Genomic DNA, 22802 nt, shown 5'->3' with positions numbered 1-22802 from the left:
TGAAAGCTAGCATTTTACCACTTGAAACAAAGCATCACTTCCGAATTTTGAGTGGTTAATTGGAGATTAATATTCCATGGAGACTTTCCTGCCAGTGCTGGATTCTAACTATGGTAGTCAGATCTCAGACTCCTGAGTAACCAGGATTATAAGTGTGAATCACTGGTGCCCAGCCAAACAAAAGTATTTTCACACACATATGGAAATTGTTACCCCAAGAAAAAGACAACTGAATACTTGGTGTCTTATGAGAGTCTATTTCATATTTAAGGGACAAGTTTGTGCTGTGGTGCATGTGAAAGTGGGCATAAAGTAAGCTGTCTCAGAGCTTAAGTAAGTTTCTGAATCTCATGCATGACAAATTCCCTTCATGTCCTTACTTATTCCTATTTACAAACATAAGTATAATATTTGCAATTTATCCTGATTGGAGATAATGTTTTAACATATTCATTGGCAGAGAAGTAAGCATTCAAACAATCAAAATCTTAAGTTTTGAAAAACTCCCTAAATTTCTATGCTCATTATGCAGCTTGATTTTCAAGAACTATAATTCGTTTTGGGATTGGCTTTTTCTGTTGAAGAAATGAAAAAAAACTATAACTTGACCTTGGGATTTGATATTTATGTGGTTCAATATGGAAGTTGGACAGCATTTAAAAATCCCTTCATTTGCCTCTTTAGGAAGTACGAGATCCTTAACCAGCCTTGTATGAGAAACTGTAAGACTATGGCAGCATTTACAAGACCACCAGGATTAAAATCTGCCCAGATTGGGACACTACTGGACCTCTACAAGATTGCATAGGTGAAAGTGGGACGAGTGAAGTAATATCTTAAAATGTCTAAATTGGTGCCGTTTCAGGTGTTAGAAAAGAATGAAAAGAGGCTGAGAAAATGTTGTCGCCATGGAGACGCAGCCAGTATGGGCAGCAATTAACCCTCAAAAGCAAGGCTTAGAACAATTTACCAGATCCCAACCATGGCTCCTTGCCCCCGGTTACCCTGAAAGCGAACCATTCAGGAGTATGCAATGCCTTGACTCAACCACTTCCATAGCCCTCATGGGCTGGACGCCGGGTTACAACCAGGTTTACAAGGGGAAGAAGCTAGCTGAACAGATGTTTCAAGGACTTATTCTTTTTTCTGCAATAGTTGGATTTATCTATGCATAAATGGCCGAACAGTTTAGATGGACAGTCTATATAGGTATGGCCGGATTTGCTATTCCATGTTTGCTGATGCTTCCTCCATACCCATCTATGCACGACATCCCCTCAAATGGTTATCTGTTCAAGAATCAAGAACAGAAGACAAGAAAATTGGGGATAAAAAAATTAAGAGGTATGTTAAAAAAAATTCATTGGGTTTTTACATTTGTTTTCTCTGAGATGAGCTAAGTTGACATCATACCCAAATCATGAGCCTAAAACTCCCTATGCTCTTAAACACAGATTTCTTTATATTTTAGTTTTCTTTATATTTCTTTTTTGTTATTGTTTTGTTTTCTACCCCTAGTTAATTGAGTGTTGATTAGTTACAAAATAGTCTCCTATTGTTCACTTCTTATTTTGAAGAAGAAGCCAAAGCCAAGCCTGTCATAGTAGCACTAGCCTGGCCCTTCTCCTAGCCATCTGTGAGCATTCATGAGTGACAGTCAGGTTCAGCACATTCTTGGCTTTGCTTCTGTCTTTTTTGTACTTTTTTAATTCTAAAAATGCTGTATAGAGGGGTTACAGTTCATGAGCAAGGTAATGAGTACATTTCAGCTCCCCTATGAACCAGAAATCCCACTTTGGGGCATTTACGAAAGGATCACAAACAAGGCCATACTCAGGCTACCAGCACAACTATGATTATAACAGCATTATTTAACATAGCTAAGATATTGAACCAAACCATATGTCCTTCAATAGATGAATGGATCAAGAAAATGTGATATATATATATATATATATATATACATATATACATATACATACATACATACTATATATACATATATAAACATACATACAATGAAGTTTTCTTTATATTCCAAAGGCAGTTAGAAATAACTCAGTTGTATTTGACTTACAAATATTTTAGACAAATATTTTAGACTTTTGGAAAACAAAAGTACATGTATGCAATGTTTCTTCCAGGTACAAATAATAATAAATGCCACATAAATGACAGCCAAAAAGGAAAAGGTATGATAGGAAAAAGGTGTATTTAGGAACATATTTTTTGTGATATCAAAGACTATGCATTCAAAGATAATAGGCTACTTATAATCTAATTGGCTTGAAAAAGGGAATGCAAAAGTTACAGTAGATTACTGGTTTATTTGGATTTTTAAGCCCTATCAATAATTTCCTTTAAAAATTGGGAAGTTGAAAATGACTTTAGAGTGTGATAATATGTTGAACTGGGTGGTTCATACATAATAATACCAGTTACTAAGGAAAATTATCTCTAAGTACCCATCAAAACGCAGGGAGTAATTTGTAGTTTAAGTGGTAAAGTACTAGCCTTGAGGAAAAAAGCAAAAAGTGAATAAGGCTCTGAGTTTGTCAACCTGAACTAGCATGTGTGTGTGTGTGTGTGCGCACACACACACACACACACACACACACACACACATACATACACATACACGCACACGCATGCTCATGTGCAAGGGATGTTGAAAGACTCAGAAAGAGAAATGGAGTGTAAGTCCTTTCATATGTATATTAGATCTAAAATATGACCATGAAATTTGAAAAAAGTAAAACACATGTCCATTAATTATATATGAGTTCAGACTATATAGTACAGAAAGCAGTAAAATTTTATGTTGAATTAATTTTTTTGTGAAAGTATTGTACAGAGGGGTTACAATTACATGGGCAAGATAATGAGTACATTTCTTATCAAGCATTGTAGCCTCCTTCTTTTTGTCCCCTTCCCATCCCTTCCCATCCTCCCCCGCCCCCCCAATCCTCCCAGGCGACCACCCCTCTGCACCAAAGTTTTAAAGTTCATTTTCGACATAATGACTCAATTTTATGTTCTAACCTCTCTGACATAACAGTATCATATGTGAACAGTAAAAAGATGAAGCATATCTTGTCCTTGGGTAGGTGTTAAAGGAGACATGGAAAGAGGCAAAGTAATAGGGAGTAGATGGCTTGGAAAATACAACATAAGATTCAATGCACATATGTGAAAATGGAACTAGGAAAGAAAGGGGATGGGTGGGGTTTTTATAGACTAGAAGAGTCGATGGACACTATGACAAAGTCTAAGAGGCATTGTAAAAACCAATTGATACATTGTACAACTGTTTAAAAAAACTATCCATGAGGCCTGTAATTCTAATTACTCAGGAGGCTGTGAAATGAGGATTGTGGTTTGAAGCCAGCCATGGCAGAAAAGTTCATGAGACTCTTATCTCCAACAAAGTACTCAGAGAAGGCTGGAAATAGTGCTGTGGCTCAAGTTGTACAGGGCTAACCTTCAGCACAGAGAGGTTTTGGAACAGCATTTTGATCTTGATTTGAAGTGCCAAGACAGGCACAAAAACAAAACAAATCAAAAGATAAAAAGAAACAAACCAAAAACAAAAAAGATCTTAATTTTTATATTTTTGAAAATTACAAGAAAAACTCATGTTCCACCTACTTCAAATAGTTAGATAATATACATTACATGGCTGTGCTTATGATGGATGGAAATTTTCTCATTCATGTAGCATCTAATGTTCAGTCGAGGCATGGTTTTTCATGCCTCCCAGGCTATGACTTGTGTAGGCTGAGGTTATGGGCTTGGAGCTGCAGATGCTGATACCCTTCTCAACCAGTGTTTCACCTCTTAACAGGGCAGTCATACCCAAGGGCTCCTTCAACTACAGCTTCATGACCTCTTCGTAGTCCTGTGGGCCCAGTTGGGGGTGCCATCCTGGATACATGTGATTTGAAGTAAGTTCATCCTACTCATCCTCTATGCCAAAAGAGTCAAGTGTGAGAGGGTTTGCAGACATTTGAAGTAATGTACATACACGGTGCTCCAGTGGCCCCACATACCTACCCAGCATATGCCTGTGTATCCTAGGATTATTGGTCTGGAGCAGGGGATGCTTCCAACATATTCCCTAACTAGTGCTTCACCTGCTAAAGTGAATAAATGATTGAGAGCCTCTTGTTTACCTTAAGGAAATCTAAATTCCTGATCTGTGCCAGGCCACAACAGATGCCATCCCACATGCCCCCCATTTCATTTTATGTTAGACATCTCCTGCCACACTGTGGGAACCAAATCACTGGTGAGCAGTTGTGCATGTATGTACACACATTCACACTAAGGCATGTACATAGTGTCAGATTTGACTGGTTGTATACTATATATTATAGTACCAAAGTGAAAGAAGACTTGGAGATTCCTTGACTACGAGCTGTCCTGTTTTGCTATTTAGCTGTGTCCTGTATAGCCCAGGGTTGTGGGATTCGAAGTGGGCATGCGTCCACCTTCCACAACCAGTGCTCCTCCTCCTACAGGGAGAGCATACCCAAAACCCTGTTCTTTCCCTCTTGGACTAACATCTTGTAGGTCCTTCTCTGAAGACCGAGGTGACAGTGCCATTCCAGATGCCCTAGTTTCTATGCAAATAGGACCACTCTCCCTTTGTGGTAACTGAATATTTGTGTGGGGTTGAGTGAGTATATCATTGTGCTTGTGTATACACCAGTTTGTGGAACACAAGGACTTGTGGCAAGATTTTCCCACTTGGGTGCTGATGCCAGCCCAAGGGAAGAAAAGCATAGAGAGTAGGTCTTTCATGTCTCCCTTGCAGAGTATGGCCTGTGCTGCTTGGGATTACCGGGCTGGAGTTTGGCATGGTGCTGCACTTTCTAACCAGGGCTTATCCTGTTACAGGGAAGCCATACAAGGCGGCCAGTTTTTCTTCACTTTGGGACCTCTGGCTTCCTGGTATGAGTCAGCCCATGTGCAGCTATATGTGCCTATGTCCTTCTCAGTAAGTGGTTCCACTCCCGGTTGGAACTGTGGGAATCCAGTTGTGATATGTGTTGTGCATGTGTGTATACACATTCACAGGAGGGCACAAATGTGGTGCCAGAGTGGCCTTGTTGTGCAATATATTGGATCCAGAAGAAGGGAAGCCATAGCTTGTCCTTTTTCCTTAGCTGGCTAATTTCAGTGTAGCCTTGGGAGGCCTTCAATTCAAAGTGATTCCATTCCCTCCTCTGTCCTGTGAAAATGAAATCATGGGTCAGGGATTTTGTGCATGTGTATACACATGTTCCCATGAAAGCACTTAACCTATTTTTAAATTAGATAGGTCCTAGGTGTTTTTGGACCCAAGAGAAAAAGGATGGGGTTGGAGACTGTAAAACATCCCTTTCACAGGCCTGTGGAGCCGGGCTTATATGCCTGGGACTTGGGGTGCTGCCTACCTTCCTAAATGTGCTTACTCCTGCTAAAGAGAGGTCGTGCCTGGTAGCTTGCTCTTCACCATGTGGACTACTGTCTTGCTGGTCCCTTCTGATAGGCCTATGCGCCAGTACACACTTTCATAAGAGGGCACATACATGATGCCAGATAGGCCTGATTGTGGGCATATTGGGCCAGGCCCTGTGTCCATACCCCTGTAATGCCTTTGTAGCTTGGGGTTATTAACTTGGATCTGGGTATGTTGCTACCTCCCTAACTAGTCGTTTACCTGGTACAGTGACTTCATAGTGAGGACCTCTTCTTGATCATGTAAAGGAACTCTTTATTCATGATTTGTCAGCCTCAGAGACAGTGCCATCTGAGATATATCCATTTTCATGTAAAGATTGCTCCCACCCTGCCATTCTATGGGAACCCATTCATGGAATGTGGACACATGATTGTGTCTATGTGGTGCCAGTTGGACTAAGGGTGGGCTCTAGCGGGCAGAAGAGATGGCACATTGGAGCTTGGAGTATGTCCACCACCCTTCCCAACTATAGCCTATATACTGGGATTATGAGCCCTGAGCAGGGGATACTGTTGCTCACCCCATCCAGTGCTTCCCCTTCCACAAACAGGTCATGCCCAGTAGCCTGTTTTTCTTAATCTTGCAAACCTCTAGCTTCATGATTTGTGTTGTCCTAGATGCAGGTACCATTTGCAGATGACCCCAATTCAAAGGAAGCTGTTCCTCTCCTGCCCTTGCCCTGTGGGAACTGAATTGCAAAACAAAAAAGAAAACATTACGAACTAGTAAGTAGTGGGGTACTTGAAGTTATTTCACAAATGAGGGTCCTTATTAAGGCTTCTTACCCCCTTTTTTCTTCCTTGAAAAATTTTCCAGTGTACTAAAAATCATCACAAATACTTATGACAGTGCATATTAATTGTGATGTACTTCATATTATGTATGAAAATTTTCTTCATGAATTTTAGTCAGTGGTGTTTGATAACTTTTACTCCTCTATATGCAGTTTGCATAATGATAAAGTTGGTATCAATATCCACATATATTCTTGTATAATCCTTCTCCAATCATTTGGTATTGTCCAGTATATTTTTAACTTTTCCCTAGTCTGACAAGTGTGATATCTCTTTATTGTTCCTGATAGAATATTTTTCATAAATCTTGCCACATCACATATGCCTTTTCTTGTGAATTGCATGCTCAGATATTTTATTCAATATCATGTATCCTATCTGTCATCTTCTTGATTGAAATGTTCCTTTGTTGAATACATACTATTTAAATGTCTTCAGCCTTAAGAGAGGATGTTTATATTTTTCTTGATATTACTTACTCATCCAAAGGTGTTGCTGTAATGTAAACTTATTGATATTTTCCGACCTTTGTATTCATTTCCTTGGGGAAAATCTCCATTCTTAAAATGCACTCTTATTTCATTCTTAAAGCTTTTAAGTGTTGCTTTCTACCTTTGCCTCTTTGTTTTTAGGAATTGTTTGCTACGGCTTTAAGTTAAGGTCTATTTTGTATCTTATTCCATATAAATAGATAGCTCATCCAAATAGCTATTTGTTGAATAGTCTAATGTCAAATCTCAGGATTCTACATGGGCTTGTACTCAATTCTCTACCCTGTGTAATTCTTTTTCTTCAGCTGTAATACCAGATTGTCTTGATTACTAGGCTTTAGTATAACAAATCCTCATTTTGAGTTATGGTGTGTCCCCAAAATTGTTCTTTCATATTCTTTGTGTCTTTTGATCTTTAGAAATCCTTCCACTCCTCTGTTAGCGGGGACCAAACACCGAGTCTCTTGCATTTAAGGCAAGCACTCTACCACTCAGCAACTCACCTCATAACTTTGAGGAACAACAGTCACTGGGTCCAGGTGAGGTTTGGGGAAGTTTCCCTCTATCAGTAGGAACTCTTGACTTAGGGTCCTTGGTCACAGAATAAAAATTTGCAGAGTAGTCACCATGGTAAGAAAACTTGGCAATACTTTATTGAGTTAGCAAGCAAACAAACAGATAAGCAGATAAACAGGAAGACAGAGGCACACTCAGAGTGTGAGTGCTCTTAACAGTAGGCGCAAAGAGCTCTTTGACATCAGTGGCATTTATATAATAAAAGCAAGTCCTGTCATAAAGCCATATATATAGGTGTTTATCTTTGCTCTTAATCACTCTGGGGTTATACCATCTGAGTTCTTGGTTATTTGGTGATTCAGTCTTTAGTGTATTTCTTTTTTTGGGGGGGAGGGTCCAGTCATGGGGCCTGAACTCTGGGCCTGGGCACTGTCCCTCAGCTCTTCAGCTCAAGGCTAGTGTTCTACCACTTGAGCCCCAGCGCCACTTCTGGCTTTTTTCTTTTTTCTTATGTGGTGCTGAGGAATCGAACCCAGGGCCTCATGCATGCAAGGCAAGTACTCTAACACTGAGCCACCTTCGCAGCCCCTTTAGTGAATTTCTTACAGGAAAGAATGCATATATTTTTGCCATAGAACAGATGCTCATCCTTAAGATGATGAATGCATCCTGAGTTAGAAGCAAAGAAGATAGTGCATGTATTATTCTAAATGTATTATTTCTATCAGAGTTCCTAGATGTCATTTTCCAGGTCTCATTTTTTCTAAGCTATGCAGCCTGAAACTATAAAAAGTCCTGATAAGACTTCTCATAAAATTCCATTCAATTTATAGATTGATTTGATAGAAAACAATACATTCTTTAGATATTGAGTATTCCCATGAATGATTTTTTTTTGGAGGTCCGGTCATGGGGCCTAAACTCTGGGCCTGGGCACTGTCCCTCAGCTCTTCAGCTCAAGGCTAGTGCTCTGCCACTTGAGCCACAGCGCCACTTCTGGCTTTTTTCTTTTTGCTTATGTGATGCTGGGGAATCGAACCCAGGGCCTCAAGCATGCAAGACAAGCACTCTACCACTGAGCCACCTTCTCAGCCCCCCATGCATGATTTTGACATGGCTGTATTTTGCTGTTTTTCAGTTATTTTTTAATGATTAATGTTTGTTACATAGTATTATATATCTTTTGTATGATATGCTTCTTTGTGTGTTTTTGTTTGTGTGGTTTGGTTTGAACAACGTGGGGAATTGAACTGGTGTATGGGAGGAAAGCATTCTACCACCTAAGCTACAATATAGCCATGTTAGTAACTATTGAAGCTACTTAAAATAATCATCCATCTTATAATTTGTTATTTTTACCTTTTTTTCATCCTGGGGAACTGAGTATAGGAGTCTGGTTTTTTTTTGTTTTTTTTTTTTTTTTTTTTTTTGTGTGTGTGTGTGTATGCACATGCATGCATATAAGTGTATATGTGCCAATACTGGGGCTTGAATCCTCTTAACTTTTTCCAGCCAAGGTTAGCATTTACCATTTGAGCATGTATACACCTTCAGTGTGGCTTCTGGTTAAATCCTACTCAGGAGGATACAAATGGCAGTTCAAAGCCAGCCTGGGCAGAAAAGTCCAGTAGTCCTATGAACTACTTTGAAAAACTACTATGAAAAACCTGGAAGTGGTACTATAGCTCAAAAATAGTGCTCAAGCTTTGAATTGAAGCCCTCAATCCTTAGGGCCAGCACATACAAAAATTAATGAACTTTGAATTGTATAACCATGATGTATTTACACGATGATCTACAGATCTCAGCCTCTCAAGTAGGTAGCATTGTAGGTGTGATCCTGTAGTAATAATAAGTCATTTATTATTGTTACTAATGGATATATTTTAAAGACATAAGTGTATGCTAGTGGCTCAAGTCTATAATCCTAGCCAGTCAAGAGGCTGAAGTTTAAGAATCTCTGTTCAAAGCTGACCCAAGGGAGAAAAATCTATGTGTCTTATCTCCAATTAACAACCAAAAAGTTGGAAACACAGCTGTAGCTTTAGTGGCATAGTAGTAACCTTAAGCAAAAATGCTTAGGGACAGTGCCCAGACCCAGAGTTCAAGTCCCAGAATCAGCCCCCAAAATTAAAATAAATAGAACACAGAATAACTCCAGGTATGGCTAATGATAGTATGCGTAGTTTGCATGAAATTCTGAATTTGATTGCCACCAGCAAGAAAAATACACAAACCAAGAAAAAATGTTTCCAAAGTCAGAGGGAATTTTTTACTGATCCTTACTAACAGACAATTTTTTTCTTACACAATTTCATTTAGAAAGTTAGCCCAAGGCAGGTGCTAGTGGCTTGGCTCATGCCTGTAATACTAACTACTCAGGAACTTGAGAATTGAGGATAGTGGTTCTTGAGACTCTTCAATAAGCTACTCAAAAATAAGTGGAAGTGGCCTTATGGCTCAAGTGATAGAGAGCTAGCCTTGAGCTCAAAGAAGCACAGGTACAGGGGCCAGCCCCAAAGTTCAAGCTTCATGGACAACAAAAATAAAAATAAAAATAAAAAGCCAAACAATAACTCCAGTAGAAGAGAAATGATTATGCAATGACTACTTTAGCAAGAATGCATTTCTCAGTTTAAAATGAGGTTTCACTTTGTATAACCTTATAAATATAAGATAATTAAAATTCAAATAATTATTTAACTTCACTATCCACTAAGCAGCAACAAAAATGATCCTTATCAGAAAAAACAATGTTGGAGGAATATCAGTACCAAATTTCAAACTCTACTACAAAGCCATAGTAATCAAAACAGGTGGTTACTGGCGCAAAAACAGACCTCAGGACCAATGGAATAGAATTGAAACCCCAGAAATGAACCCATCTAATCTTCGATAAGGGAACTCAAAAATAGAATTGAAGAAAGACAACCTCTTCAGTAAATAGTGCTGGCAAAGCTGGTTAACTACTTGTGGAAAACTAAAGCTAAATCCTTATATATCACCCAGCACCAGAATCAACTCCAAATGGACCAAAGACCTCAGAGTCAAAGCAGACACCCTGAAAACATTACAGGACAGAATAGGAGAAACCCTGGGTTTCCTTAGTGTATGCCAAAATTTTCTTAATAGATATCCAGAAACACAACAAATCAAAGAAAGTTTGTTCAAATATGCTTTCATGAAATTGCAGAGTTTCTCCATGGCAAAGGACATAGCTAGCAAAATCAATAGAAAGCCCAGGGATTGGGAGAAGATCTTCACTAGCCATACAATGGACAAGGGTCTCATATCTAAAATAATAGTTTCATTTCATTTAAGTGTTTTTTTTCTCAGTGGTGGGGCTTGAACTCAGAGCCTGGCCACTGGCCCTGGCCCTTTGTGTTCTCGAGGCTGGTGCTTTACCTCTTCAACCACAGCACCACTTCTAAGGAAGAAATGCTTCTGGGGGCTGGGCACTATAGTCTCACCTCTCTAATCCTACTCAGAAGGCTGCTATCTGAAGACTGAATTTGAAAGCCATTCCACACAATCATCTCCATTTAGCCATCAAAACTGTGGTAATATAGCCTTAGCTCAAGGGATTGAACACCAATCTTGACAGAAAAAACTAGAGGATAGTACCCAGGCCCTGAGTTCAAGTTCTCATACAAGCACAAAAAAAAAGAAAACAGCGAGGTCGAGTAATAATGGAGCTTCCTGTTTTCATACCTTTCCAGGACTGCATGGAGGAAATAATCCTGTTATGTGAAAAGAAGTCCCCATTGAAGCAAATGAGTGAATAGTGGAAAATCTTCAGCAGCAACACAAAAGCTTTCAAGGTGGATGACAGGCATAGCAAAGTTAATGAGTGTTAGTAACATGTCTTTGATGTCCTTGTATTAAGGTAAGAAATGACTTGAAATTGCTTCCTACTTCTAAGCTTACTTCACTGAGCGAGGAACCTAAGCATGCCTTTCTTCTACAGTAATCTGGAATCTTTATAAACTTGCAGATTAAAGTTTGATGCTTAAAAAGAATACTTATAATTTGTGCATTAAAAGAGATTGATTATTAGTAAAAAGTTATTATGCATTAGGTTAGTATTGTTTTTTTAGTACTTGGGATTAAAAGCAGAGCCTCTGTTAGAGAAGTTCTGCACCTGTTTCTTTGAGACTGAATCTTCCTGTGTGTGTTACCCAGGATGTCCTTCAACTCCTGGGCTTGAATGATCCTCCCACCAAAAGTGACCAGCTATTGGTAGGATGAGGTATATGATCAGCTATTGCAGGGGACTGAGCTAAGGTTCAATGCTAATACTTGGTGTAGGTCTCAGGAGTGTGAGTAAACCAGATGTTCCATTTTGGAAATAGCGTTCCTGAATTTGAATTCCAATCCCAATAATCTAGACTATTGTCCTAAAGAAGGAGGTGTTAACATTGACTTAGATGGCCTGTAAGGAGAGTATCTTTCATGAAGCTGGAAGTGAGCCTAACAGTGGTCTGCTAAACAGAAATTCTGGACTAAGGAAAATGAGGCTAAGGATGGGAGGAATTTGCCACATTATGTTAACTCTCAACAAGAGAATGGATAAGGGATATCATTCCTTTTCCCTGCAAAGTCTTGAAGGTGATTTGGCCTTCAAGATGGGCTATTTTTAAACCCATGGATTGGGAGAAGATAAACTAGCCATACAACGGACAAGGGTCTCATATCTAAAATATACTTGGAACTCAAAAAATTAAATCCCCCAACAACAAATCATCAAAGAAACAACTGCACAAGAAATAAGTGGGCTAAAGACTTAAAGAGAAACTTCTCTGAAGAGGAAAGAAGGATGGCCAATAGACACATGAAGAAATGCTCAACATTCCTCTCCATAAAAGAAATGCAAATCAAAGCAACACTTAGATACCACCTCACTCCAGTTAGAATGGCTAAAATCACGAACTCTAATAACAACAGATGCTGGAGGGGATGTGGACAGAAGGGAATCTTACTGCATTGTTGGTGGGAATGTAAACTTGTTCAACCACTTTGGCAAGTAGTATGGAGGTTCCTCAAAAGACTCCACATAGAGCTCCCCTATTAACCAGCAATCCCACTTTTGGGCATTTACCCAAATGTATACAAACAAGACCACACTAAAGTTACCAGCATGACTATGTTTATTGCAATATTATTTACTATAGCTAAGATATGGAACCAAGCCCGATGCCCCTCAGTAGATGAATGGATCAAGAAAATGTGGTATACACACACACACACACACACACACACACACACACAATGGAATTCTATGCCTCCATCAGAAAGAATGGCATTGCCCCCATTTGTTAGGAAATGGAAAGGCTTGGAAAAAATTATATTAAGTGAAGTAATCCAGGCCCAGAGAAACATAGGTCCCATGGCTTCCCTTATTTGCAATATCTAGTATATGTCTGAGTTAAGCAGTAAACGTCAGATAAGGTGATGTTAGGGAAATGAAACCTAAAATATATATTCAAATGTTTTTTTTTCTTTCATGCGATTGTTTCTAACATTTATAAGATTATTTCTTTGTTGCTATGTATGTCCCTTCCCCAAAGTATAACCCCTGCTTTCACTGTATTTGATGTCAGTATAATTTGTGGAGGGGAAGGGGAAAAACAAATCGTTTAAATAGGGATACAGGTTGACCCATTGCAACAATGAGATGTACAAGTGTTTTGTCGAAAACGAACTTTACAACTTTGTTGGGGGGGCAGGGGGATTTGGTGGAGGGGGCGGGGAAGATGAGAAGGAATGGGAAGGTTAAACAGAGGAGGAGGTTACAATGTTTGATAAGAAATGTACTTATTATCTTGTCCATGTAATTGTAACCCCTCTGTACAGTATTTTCACAATAAAAAAAAACTAATTAAAAAATGGGCTATTTTGACACAAGCGATAGAATGGATTATATGAATTCTCTGGTCTTTCTAACCAGGATACAGGGGGACTCAAAAGGTAGAGAGCAAACTGCAAAAAACCATGTCTCTGCTAGCAGGCTTCCAAATTCACGGTATCCTTAAAATTTGAAACAAATTAGTTAGAACAGAAATCTTTTTTTTACATGTCTCCAATCTAAATGTTTCTTCCTTGGGTTTAGAACACTTCATAAACAAGCAAGAGCTAAGATAACACTGTATGACTCTCTCTTCCCCCAGAATTGCAGTTCTGCAGTGCTAGAACAAAGACTGTGTGTGAGGAAGGGACTGGACATATGTGTTTCTTGGATGAGAAAACTAGAGCTGATAAATTGCAGAGAACAGAGCAGATGTCATTCCTTTTCTTCCTTTCCTTGGGTAAGACTGATTCAACCATGATGCAAGATGCTGAACCAATGAATGAAGAGGGCATGCTGTGCACCAGGAGGGGTTGCCCATGCCCAGGTGCAGCTGGGAACTTGGAGCTATTGATTCAACCTAAGGAATGTTTTTTTTTCATAAATATTAAGTCCCATTTCAGACTTCAGCACTGTCTGTGGCTGCTGTTCTGGTCTGTTTGTGTCTTGCTCTTTGGCTTTTTCCTTTGGTTACAATAGAAACTGCAGATGAAATGGAGAGTGTTGAGTGTGAGCTCAGCCATTGGGGATTAGTGATGGACTTTCCAGGCATGGGCATGCCTGTGGGATTGGAGTCTGCCTTTGACAAGCAGGGTACAGAGCGGGTTGTGCTGAGTAGAAAATGGAAAAGTCCTCTGATGAGAAAAATGCTCCAGAGAGACAATTAGCTCTAAAATGTATTGTTAACCTTCATGTCCCCAAAAAATGCTGGGGGATATTGGAGTAAATGGTTATTTTACTATAGAGATGGTGAACCTTCTGAAAAGATAAAATGGTTTAGGTCTGGGTGTAATATTTTAAGCAATTGACAGCTACTCACAAGTTTGACTATTGATTTATTTCCATACTGATTGTTACTTTTGAGTATCTCTATTTTCCTTAGTAATTTTTTTTCATATTGCCCATATTGGAATAGGTATTTTTTTAACTTGTACTATTATTTCTTTGATTTCATGGTACATTATACATAAGGAAAACAGGGCAGAGGTAAATTAATTTCTTAGGCATGACTATGAATTAATTTCAATAATATGCATTGAGTATTTAAATTCTTCAACATACAATGTATGATCTAGGCTCAGTAGTTTATTCTAGAGGGAGTTTACCTTCATGAGCTAAGACAAAAGACAACTTTATGTTTTGCATCTCTATGCATAATTCCTGTAAAAAGAACTGTCTTTGAAGACTGGAAGGGTATGATTCTTATTTTGATTGGTTTCATAGAAAAATATCTCTACAGGTTGAGAGCCTTCACTTTACATCTAGAAGTTTTCTTGTTCTGTTTATTAGACCTGGAATTCAGCTTCAGGAAACCTTACTTCTTTTATGGGGAGGCAGTCAGTGTTATTTGTTATGATAATTTGTGTGTATTTGTATTTATATATGTGTTTAAATGCATGTACATACATATATATGCATATATGCATAAGTACATACATATGTATGTGTATGTATATATTAAAAATTTAGCTCAGAGTCCCTGGGTAAAGCCCTGGGAAAGGCAGAGAATGGAGCCACATAAAGAAACTACTTAGGTGTTGATGTGATGCAGTTTATGCCAACAGGCTGGTTTCTGAATCATTTTTCTTGTTTCTTTCTGGTAATTCAGGATGTACATGTTTCTAAGAGCAATATTAACAAGGCCTGTCTAGCATGGAGTTTGGTGAACTTGGCCATTGGGCACATACTTTCTGACCTGGGAAAGGTGACATTTGGGTTAGTTTCTACAGAGTATAGAATAATACAATTGGCATAATTTTGAAAGTTCTTTGGGGAGTTGTAATTGAGAGCTACATTTTGATTGACATTCATCTGGGACTGATATTCATCAGCATCCAGATAGAACTTGGGACATAAAACAGATTAAGTCCTGACTGGATGAAACTCTGTAATCTCCAGGTGATTGTTCTCTTTTCCTCTGCCTTCCCTTTTAACATCTGAAGGGATCTTCAGTACTGTATATAGAGATGAGGTTAAAAAGGAGCATGGCTGCAAAAGTTCTCCCATGTGTTCTGTTCTTCACTTCTTATCTTTTAATATAACATAATAATCCCTTCTATGGAAAGAGAATCTAGCAGTCTTGAGTGCCCATCACTTACTCATCTAATGAGTACTTAGGAAGTACCTCCTGTGTTGTATTCTGATGTCTGCTTTTTAAGGGTATAGCTTTAAGAAATACGACATATCCTGACTTACCTTTGAATACTCAGACTGTACACCACCTGAAATAGAGAAATGTTTTTAATCTCTTCTTCAGTAGTACCCATTTCTTAGTACTGTGGACAAGGATTAAGGAATTTGGTAGCATGGAAAGCACAATAGGCACATGTCGTCTGCAGTTAGATGTTTCCTTATTTCTATTTAAGTAATGTTAAGAATTATATGACATATAGAATGTGGAAAAATTTAAAGAATGGTTTAATAATAGAAAATTTAAAACAGATTGACTGTCCTTCCTACAAAATACTTGAGAAAGGAGATATTTTGAATTTCAGATATTGGAACATTTGCATATATGTGATAAGGTAACTTCGTGCTGGGATTAATTCTAAACATAAAATGCATTCATTACTTATATACCTAGACTGAAGATAACTTTATATACTTTTAGTGTGCCTTGATGTTTTTTGTTTTCATTTCCTTTTGTGTTGTACCTGAGGCTTGATCTAAGGAACTGAGCACTTACCTTGAGCTTTTTGCTCAAGGCTAGTGCTCTACTACTTGAGACACAGCTCCATGTCTACATTTTTGTGGTTAATTGGGGATCAGAATCTCAGAGACTTTTCTACCTACACTGGCTCTGAACTGTAGACATCCTTATATCTCAGCTAGCATTACAGGCATGAGCCCATAGCAGCGTGCTCCTATTTTGATGGCCACAGTCACAGGAAGCCCAATGTGGAATCTTCTCACTTGAGACAGCATCACAACACAAGATCCTCAGATTAGAGATGCTCAGCCTGCATCTTACTTCTTAACCCCATTGGTTTGTCTGTAGCATTCCATTTTGAATACCACAGTTCTGAAGAAGTCCATAAAAGCATTTCTCCTCCTTCTCAGGGAGGTATTCCTGGGGTTTAGATCTTTTTAAACTCAAGTTATTTTGTTGTTTGTTAGCTTAGCTTCCTGATGCAAACTTATGCCCCCAACCCCTACCCTTTGAAATAAGAAAGTGGGTTAGGGTAAAGTAGAGACAGGTGTTTATAATGGCTTTTGTGCTGTCATTCTGAAAGGTAGGGGAGGGAAGGTGTAAGATTTTTGGGAAGGTCACAGAACATCAGCACTGGAACCCACCAATGGGAAGTCCTCATGACCAAGCCTCTTCTCCAATCAGAGCCCTCCAGGAAGGCAACCCTTTCCAGTTGTTTGGAAACTTTCTTGTCTCTGGGCAGTCACAAGGACAAAATGTTGGTGTGAGGAAGATGGAGCTCTACAGCTGTAGGAACCAAGTAGGCAAGTTAGTTGGAAGCATTGATTCTCATGACCCCATCTGAAGTCTTACGTGCCATGAGTGTGCATATGCCTGCATGTATTCCCTCTGGGGGAAATAAGAGGGACTCCCCTTTCTCCATGTCAGGGCAAAGGCCTGATGCCCAGCTGCCAGGTGAAGGTTTGCAGGAAGTGCGATTATTCTCCCCTGTTAATTCTATAGGACAATGCCCAGAGACTCTCTTTGTGTGTCTAAGGAAGTTCACCTGTGCCTTGCTTACTCTTTGCAACCTCTGATCACTGGAGCTACTTCACATTTGTTGACAAGGTTTAATTCTTCCTGCTTACTGACTTAAAATTACCTCTAATTGTCTGTGTTCGTATGAAATTCTGTAAAGTTAACTTTCTTCTCTTTGTCTGAAGATCTACTTTTAGGTCTGTATGCTGTAAATCAGCATGTGATATGTCAACAAACTTTGTCCATACCCACATATTGTGGTCCCCTTTCTGCCTATTGATCATGCGTTCCCAGGTCTCACTGAGGAATTGGCAGCAATTTGGGTTACATCTGTTTCCAGAACCAGACTAGCATCCCTTACTCCCTTTTTAATAAATCATGCAATGGCTTTGAAGGCAATGTGTTTGCAATAAGAATTGTTTGCAGAATGTTTGCCCTTCAAACTGATCATGCCCACATGCCCTGGCCATTGTCTATTGGCCATTGTCTATTGACCATTGATATTGGTCATTGTCCCAAATGTCCTTAATATGTTAAGTTTCCCACAGTTCCCCCTCAGTACCCAGCTAAGGAAGGTAATCCAATTACCACCATATTCTAACAATGAGATCAAACAAGCCAGGATTCAAAGCCAGGCCCTCACCACCAGCCTGCATGCCTTGCTCTAAGGGCATACACTTCGCTATTAAGAATAAACACTCGGTGTTTTCTTGTGAGCTGGGGTTCATAGCTATAATCTTAGCTGCTCAGAAAGCTGAGATGTGAGGGATCATGGTTCAAATTCAGCCAAAGTAGTGTGATTTGTTTCCCTTTTTTGTAGGTGGTTGTATTTTCCCACCTCCTGAGCAGATGTCAGGGACTGCATGAGACACCCAATTTGTGGCAGAGCAACCAGTCCCAGGACAGCACCAGTGAAACAGATAGTGGGAACACCACACTTTTAGTTGTGACAGGATAGCAGTTGCTCTGTTTTTGCATTTGGCATAATTATCTTGTGTCTAGAGCAAAGGAAGCATCATGATCTTGAAATATCACAAGTTAGTCTAAGCTGTTTCTGTTGAGTTGGTCTGCTTTTCCTGTAGCCATTCCCTTAAGTGTTTGGCAGGGCACCTGAAATGCTAGAATGACTGGGCATCTGTGTGTGGAGTCCTCAGAGACTGTCGTGTATACATGGTCTCTGGTGGCCTCAACACATGGCAGCTCATAACTGCAGCAGCTCAAAGGTAGCAGTGACTAGACCTTCTTCAGACTTAAGCCATAATTCTGTGGCTTGCCCTCAGATGAGACAAGTGAGGCCCATCTAATTCAAGAAGAGGGCCAGTGCCTGTGTGCTTGACTGGAAGCCACCAGTCAGACAGAAGCTGGGGGGTCCTTCAGAAGCTGAGGCTACTTCCAGTCACTGTTGGAGGCAGCAATTGGATGAGAAAGGCACCAAGGGCCTTCAAGAAGGTTCTGAGGAATTCTATTCATGGATTTCACATCTGTTGAACCAATAACGTATGGGGGACAGAGCATTCCAAGGCAGAGCCCCCTCCTGTGCTACCATATGGCCTGGAAAATGGGATGCTATCCTGTCACATTGGTGCCAGTGAACAGCAGGCTCCTGTCAGATCCAACCTATGGTGCGATTTGCAACTGTTCTTCCCTAAGTGCGTTCTCTGGAGACCTCACTCTTCCGCTTGTGTGGTGGTGTCATTCAGCAAGAGTATCTCAAAGTAAGTGTCTGCACCTGCAGGGAAGTTAGGGTTATCTTGCCTTGGCTCCTGAAAGAAAGGCGTTGATATCCTTCACCATCAGGAGAGGTCCCTTTCCAGACCCCTGAGGAACTTTGGGCTGTGCAGTGGCTTCCATTGATTCATGTCCAATCCTTCCCATGTCGCTCAGACCTCAAATGGTTTCAGAGAAGGTGTCACCATATTAGGGGGTGTAGTGACTATTTGCCTATCAAGCCTGTAGAGAAGGAGATTCCAACTCAGTATGTGCACAAAGGATTGTGAATCCAATGGTCACTACACTTGTCACATTGAATTGTCTGTTTGGAGGGACTGTTTTGAGTCTTCCCTGAGCACAGTCTTTCACCAGATACAAAGCATGTATCTGTTGTTGATTTCACGGTTTTGACTGCTATTTCACAATGATTCAGTGTAGCTTCCCTCCACAAAGCCAGGAAGCTGTCACGTTGTTATGTAAGTGAATGACCAAACCAGGCTCATGGTTTCATAGATGAGTTTGCCAGGTATTTGGTGAGAATGATTTCAGGTTCTCAGGTGAGGTGGATTCTATATGTCATGATGCAGATAGGGTTTGGGAAATGGGGTACTTGACATGCAGATTTTATTGAGAGTTGCTTAGAGATGGACTGTGAGAAAGTGAAGGGGCACAGGGTCAGAGCAGTCACTATTGGGCAAATCATGAACATAGATGTGATGGGAATGTGTGTAGCCAGCCTACTTTGGGGTGGTTGTTAGACATTCAAAATGCATAATACCCCTTAGCTGGCTAAGTATTTTAAAGTTAGAAGCACAGGATTTTATGTTTTGGGAGAAAATTGTAACACATGTATTGAACTTTTTAAAAACCAAATTTAGGCTCTTAATTTTGTTTTTAATAAAAATTTCATCCCAGCTACAGGGAAGGGCTAAAATCAGGAGCATTGACCTTTCAGGATAGCATGGGGAAAAAAATTGAAAAGCTGAGGATGGTGGCATGCATCTGTCATCCAAGTGTGGCATGACATGCAAGTAAGAGGATCCCAGAATGTCTGGTCTTGGCATAAAGCATCACACAAAGGGATGTGGCATGGCTACAGTGGTAGAGCACTTGATTATCAAGAATGAAACACTGAGTCAGATGCCAATAATGCCAAAAGTACACAAATTAAGAGAATGAATCTAAATAAACCCCTCATGCCCACTGAATGGCCTTCATGAAATTCAAGGCCACCATTTCCTTCATCATTAGTGATTTTTGAAACACCACATGGGAATATTGGAAGGGCTGTCTGGGTTTTCCTGCTTCCTCTGCTGAGAAACCTGTCCATATGTTTTTAGATTTTAAGAACTACTATGAATTCTTTTTTTTTGGTATTCAGGTAAGGGGTAGGTTTATTCAAGATGGCACCAGGCCATCTTGGCCTTCCACAAGGCTGGGAAAGGCCTGGGAAAGGCCTGGGAAAGAGTTGGGAAAGAGCTGGGAAAGAGAACTGGGAAAGAGAGAGCTGGGAAAGAGAGAGAGTTGGGAAAGAGAGCATCTGGGCCTGGGTTAGGCCTTATCTGGGGTATGGGTGGAGAAAGGTGTGGCCACATCAAATTCAGATGTGACCTCAGTGGATGCAGATGTGACCTCTTCCAGGCGTTCCAGGCACCTAGGTAATGCAGGTACTCAGTGGAGACTTTGCTCTCCATCCAGGAGCAGACCTTACATTCCAGTCTTTTAATAATCATGAAATGGGGCACAGATTCTCTCTGGCTACTTCCTGCTGAACAGGGGCATTGACATTAGGGATAAAAGTCTGAAATTTGGTCCCCTCCCAGAGAAGGCAGTGAGCAGCTGCTGTCCCTTGGTGGTGTGAGTCCTTAGATGAACTCTGGAGAGGTCTCATGAGGCATTGAAGGGCTGGAAAAAAATACTAGAGAGCAAATAAATGGCAAGAGGAAGGACTGAAAATGTTGGTTGAAATGTCTCTAGCTACTTATGATATCTGGCAACTAGGTAGAGGATAAGTCAAGTGACAAAGACAAGAATATAAATTCTTGTTCAGTTAATAGGTAGACAGGTATAGACATTGGATGGGCAGGCTTCTTACTTCTATTGACCTCCCAACTGTGGTTAATTTTGAAAGGGCAGGCACAAAGTAGCTGTTTGACAACATCTCCTCTTACACCTATCCATGGTCCCTACTTCCCCAGACTGGCTGAGTCTAGGTGCTTGTTGCTGGGATGGTTGTCCCAGTTGGTATTCAAGGAGGTTTGAACTCAAGGCCTGGGCACTATCCCTGAGCACTTCTACTCAAGGCTAGTGCTCTATCACATTGAGTTAAAGTACCATTTCCAGTGTTTGGCTGGTTAGAGATAAGAGTCTTGAGCCATGCTTCCAACCTGGCTCTTTTCAGGTTAGTTGGGAGATGGAGTCTTAGGGATTTTTCACCCCAGGCTGCCTTTGAACTGCAATCTTTGCCACAAAGGCCCTTTATTATTTCCAATAAATCAACAAGGAGATCAAATAGAATAGAGAATAGAGCTTACCTGGTCCTTATCAAGAATTGACCAACAAATATTCTGCAATGACTAAACTTGTTAGATGTGATGAAAATTTTAGCACAGATAGGCCCAGTATTTTAAAACCACGTAGTTAGTAGTAGAATACACAACATAAAACAAAAAAGGCAAAACTCAAAACCTGAATTTTTTTTAATTGCGAAAATACTGTACAGAGGGGTTACAATTACATGGGCAAGATACCGAGTACATTTCCTATCAAGCATTAACAACAGTGTGTAGACATCTTTGGTAACAAAGCACATCAGATGGTTGGGCCTCACTTACCAGGGCCTGAAAAAGAGCAACTTGTTAGCAAGATACCTTAGAATAGATGGATGGAGTAGTAAGCTTGGTGGAAGTTGAAGGGTCAGATGGGGCCAAACCCTTAACCCACCATGTGTGGCTTCCCCACTTCTCCAAGAGCCCTCTAGAGAAAAAAGGCCAAGTCCCAAAACCAAGCATCCTAGGCTTCAGAGGTGAGTGGCCTTTTTCAGCTAAAGGCTGTGGGAGCTCTCTGGCATGGTGCCATGTCTGGACAGAGACTGAGCAACTGAGAATTGTAGAGAGTAGTTTCACTCACCAGAGTAGAGAAGTGGTGTGGACGTGGATGTGAAGGCCAGCAATGGTATCGGTGTGATGTGTCCACAGCAGACAGACCAATTCGCAAAAGGCCATCAGAACTGTGGGTATTCCTCAGAGCAAAAAGGGAAAAACTAGCAAAAAAAAGAAAAAAAAAGGAAAAAAACAGAGAGGAATCCCACCTATCCTGACTTTAAGCCCTTTATCGGAGTCACGACACCATTTATGTTAGATTTTTAAAAAGAGGTAGCTGAGTAAGAAGAGCACCACACACTTGGTATTCAGGTAAGGGGTAGGTTTAGTCATTGTTCTGGCTGGCACCAGGCCATCTTGGCCCTCCACGCGGCTGGGAAAGGCCGGGAAAGACCTGGGAAAGAGCTGGGAAAGAGAACTGAGAAAGATCGCTGGGAAAGAGAGCTGGAAAAGAGAGAGAGCTGGGAAAGAGAGAGCTGGGAAAGACAGAGAGTTGGGAAAGAGAGAGCTGGAAAAGAGAGAGTTGGAAAAGTACTATGAATTCTTGAATCATTTCTAGGAAGAGGGATTATGGGAAAGTTTGCAGGTATCAGGTCTTTGTTATGGTAGGCGTGAGGTTTCTACACAGCAAACATAGAGCCTCCATGATTTAAGGAGCCTTTCATTGGGTCTGGTACTCTTTAATTCTGTTGAAATACTTTCCCTTTTTCCTCTTGAAAAATAAGTTCCAAAATAGAGTTTATTTTAACTTCCATCACTAAAAGTTCTTCCTTTTACTCTATGGGCAGTTCACACATGACCAAAATATAAACCAGCTGGTTTTACTGCATCATATACCTTTGCTATGTATCAAATTTTTCATCCTAATCCTCAAATCATGTAATAATTTGCCTATTTATGACTGAATTGTAGTTCCTTTATTAATAAAAGCTAATGGGAAAGGATTGTGTATT

At 40.2% G+C, this 22802-nt stretch overlaps 1 long non-coding RNA gene across 1 annotated transcript in view; it reads left to right on the top strand.

Annotated features, from left to right (window-relative positions):
* The first annotated feature begins 6165 nt into the window (after positions 1–6165).
* Positions 6166–22802, top strand: part of LOC138809153 (uncharacterized) — a 111734-nt gene continuing 95097 nt past the window's right edge. Inside the window, exons 1-2 of the long non-coding RNA XR_011366735.1 lie at positions 6166–6231; positions 11027–11193. This is a non-coding gene — a long non-coding RNA (uncharacterized lncRNA). The remainder of the gene's footprint in view (positions 6232–11026; positions 11194–22802) is intronic.

This window comes from Dipodomys merriami, unplaced genomic scaffold (genome assembly GCF_024711535.1).
Source record: "Dipodomys merriami isolate MVZ:Mamm:240054 unplaced genomic scaffold, mDipMer1.0.p SCAF_488, whole genome shotgun sequence".
Classification (NCBI taxonomy): domain Eukaryota; kingdom Metazoa; phylum Chordata; class Mammalia; order Rodentia; family Heteromyidae; genus Dipodomys; species Dipodomys merriami.
This window is presented reverse-complemented; position numbering and strand designations above follow the sequence as displayed.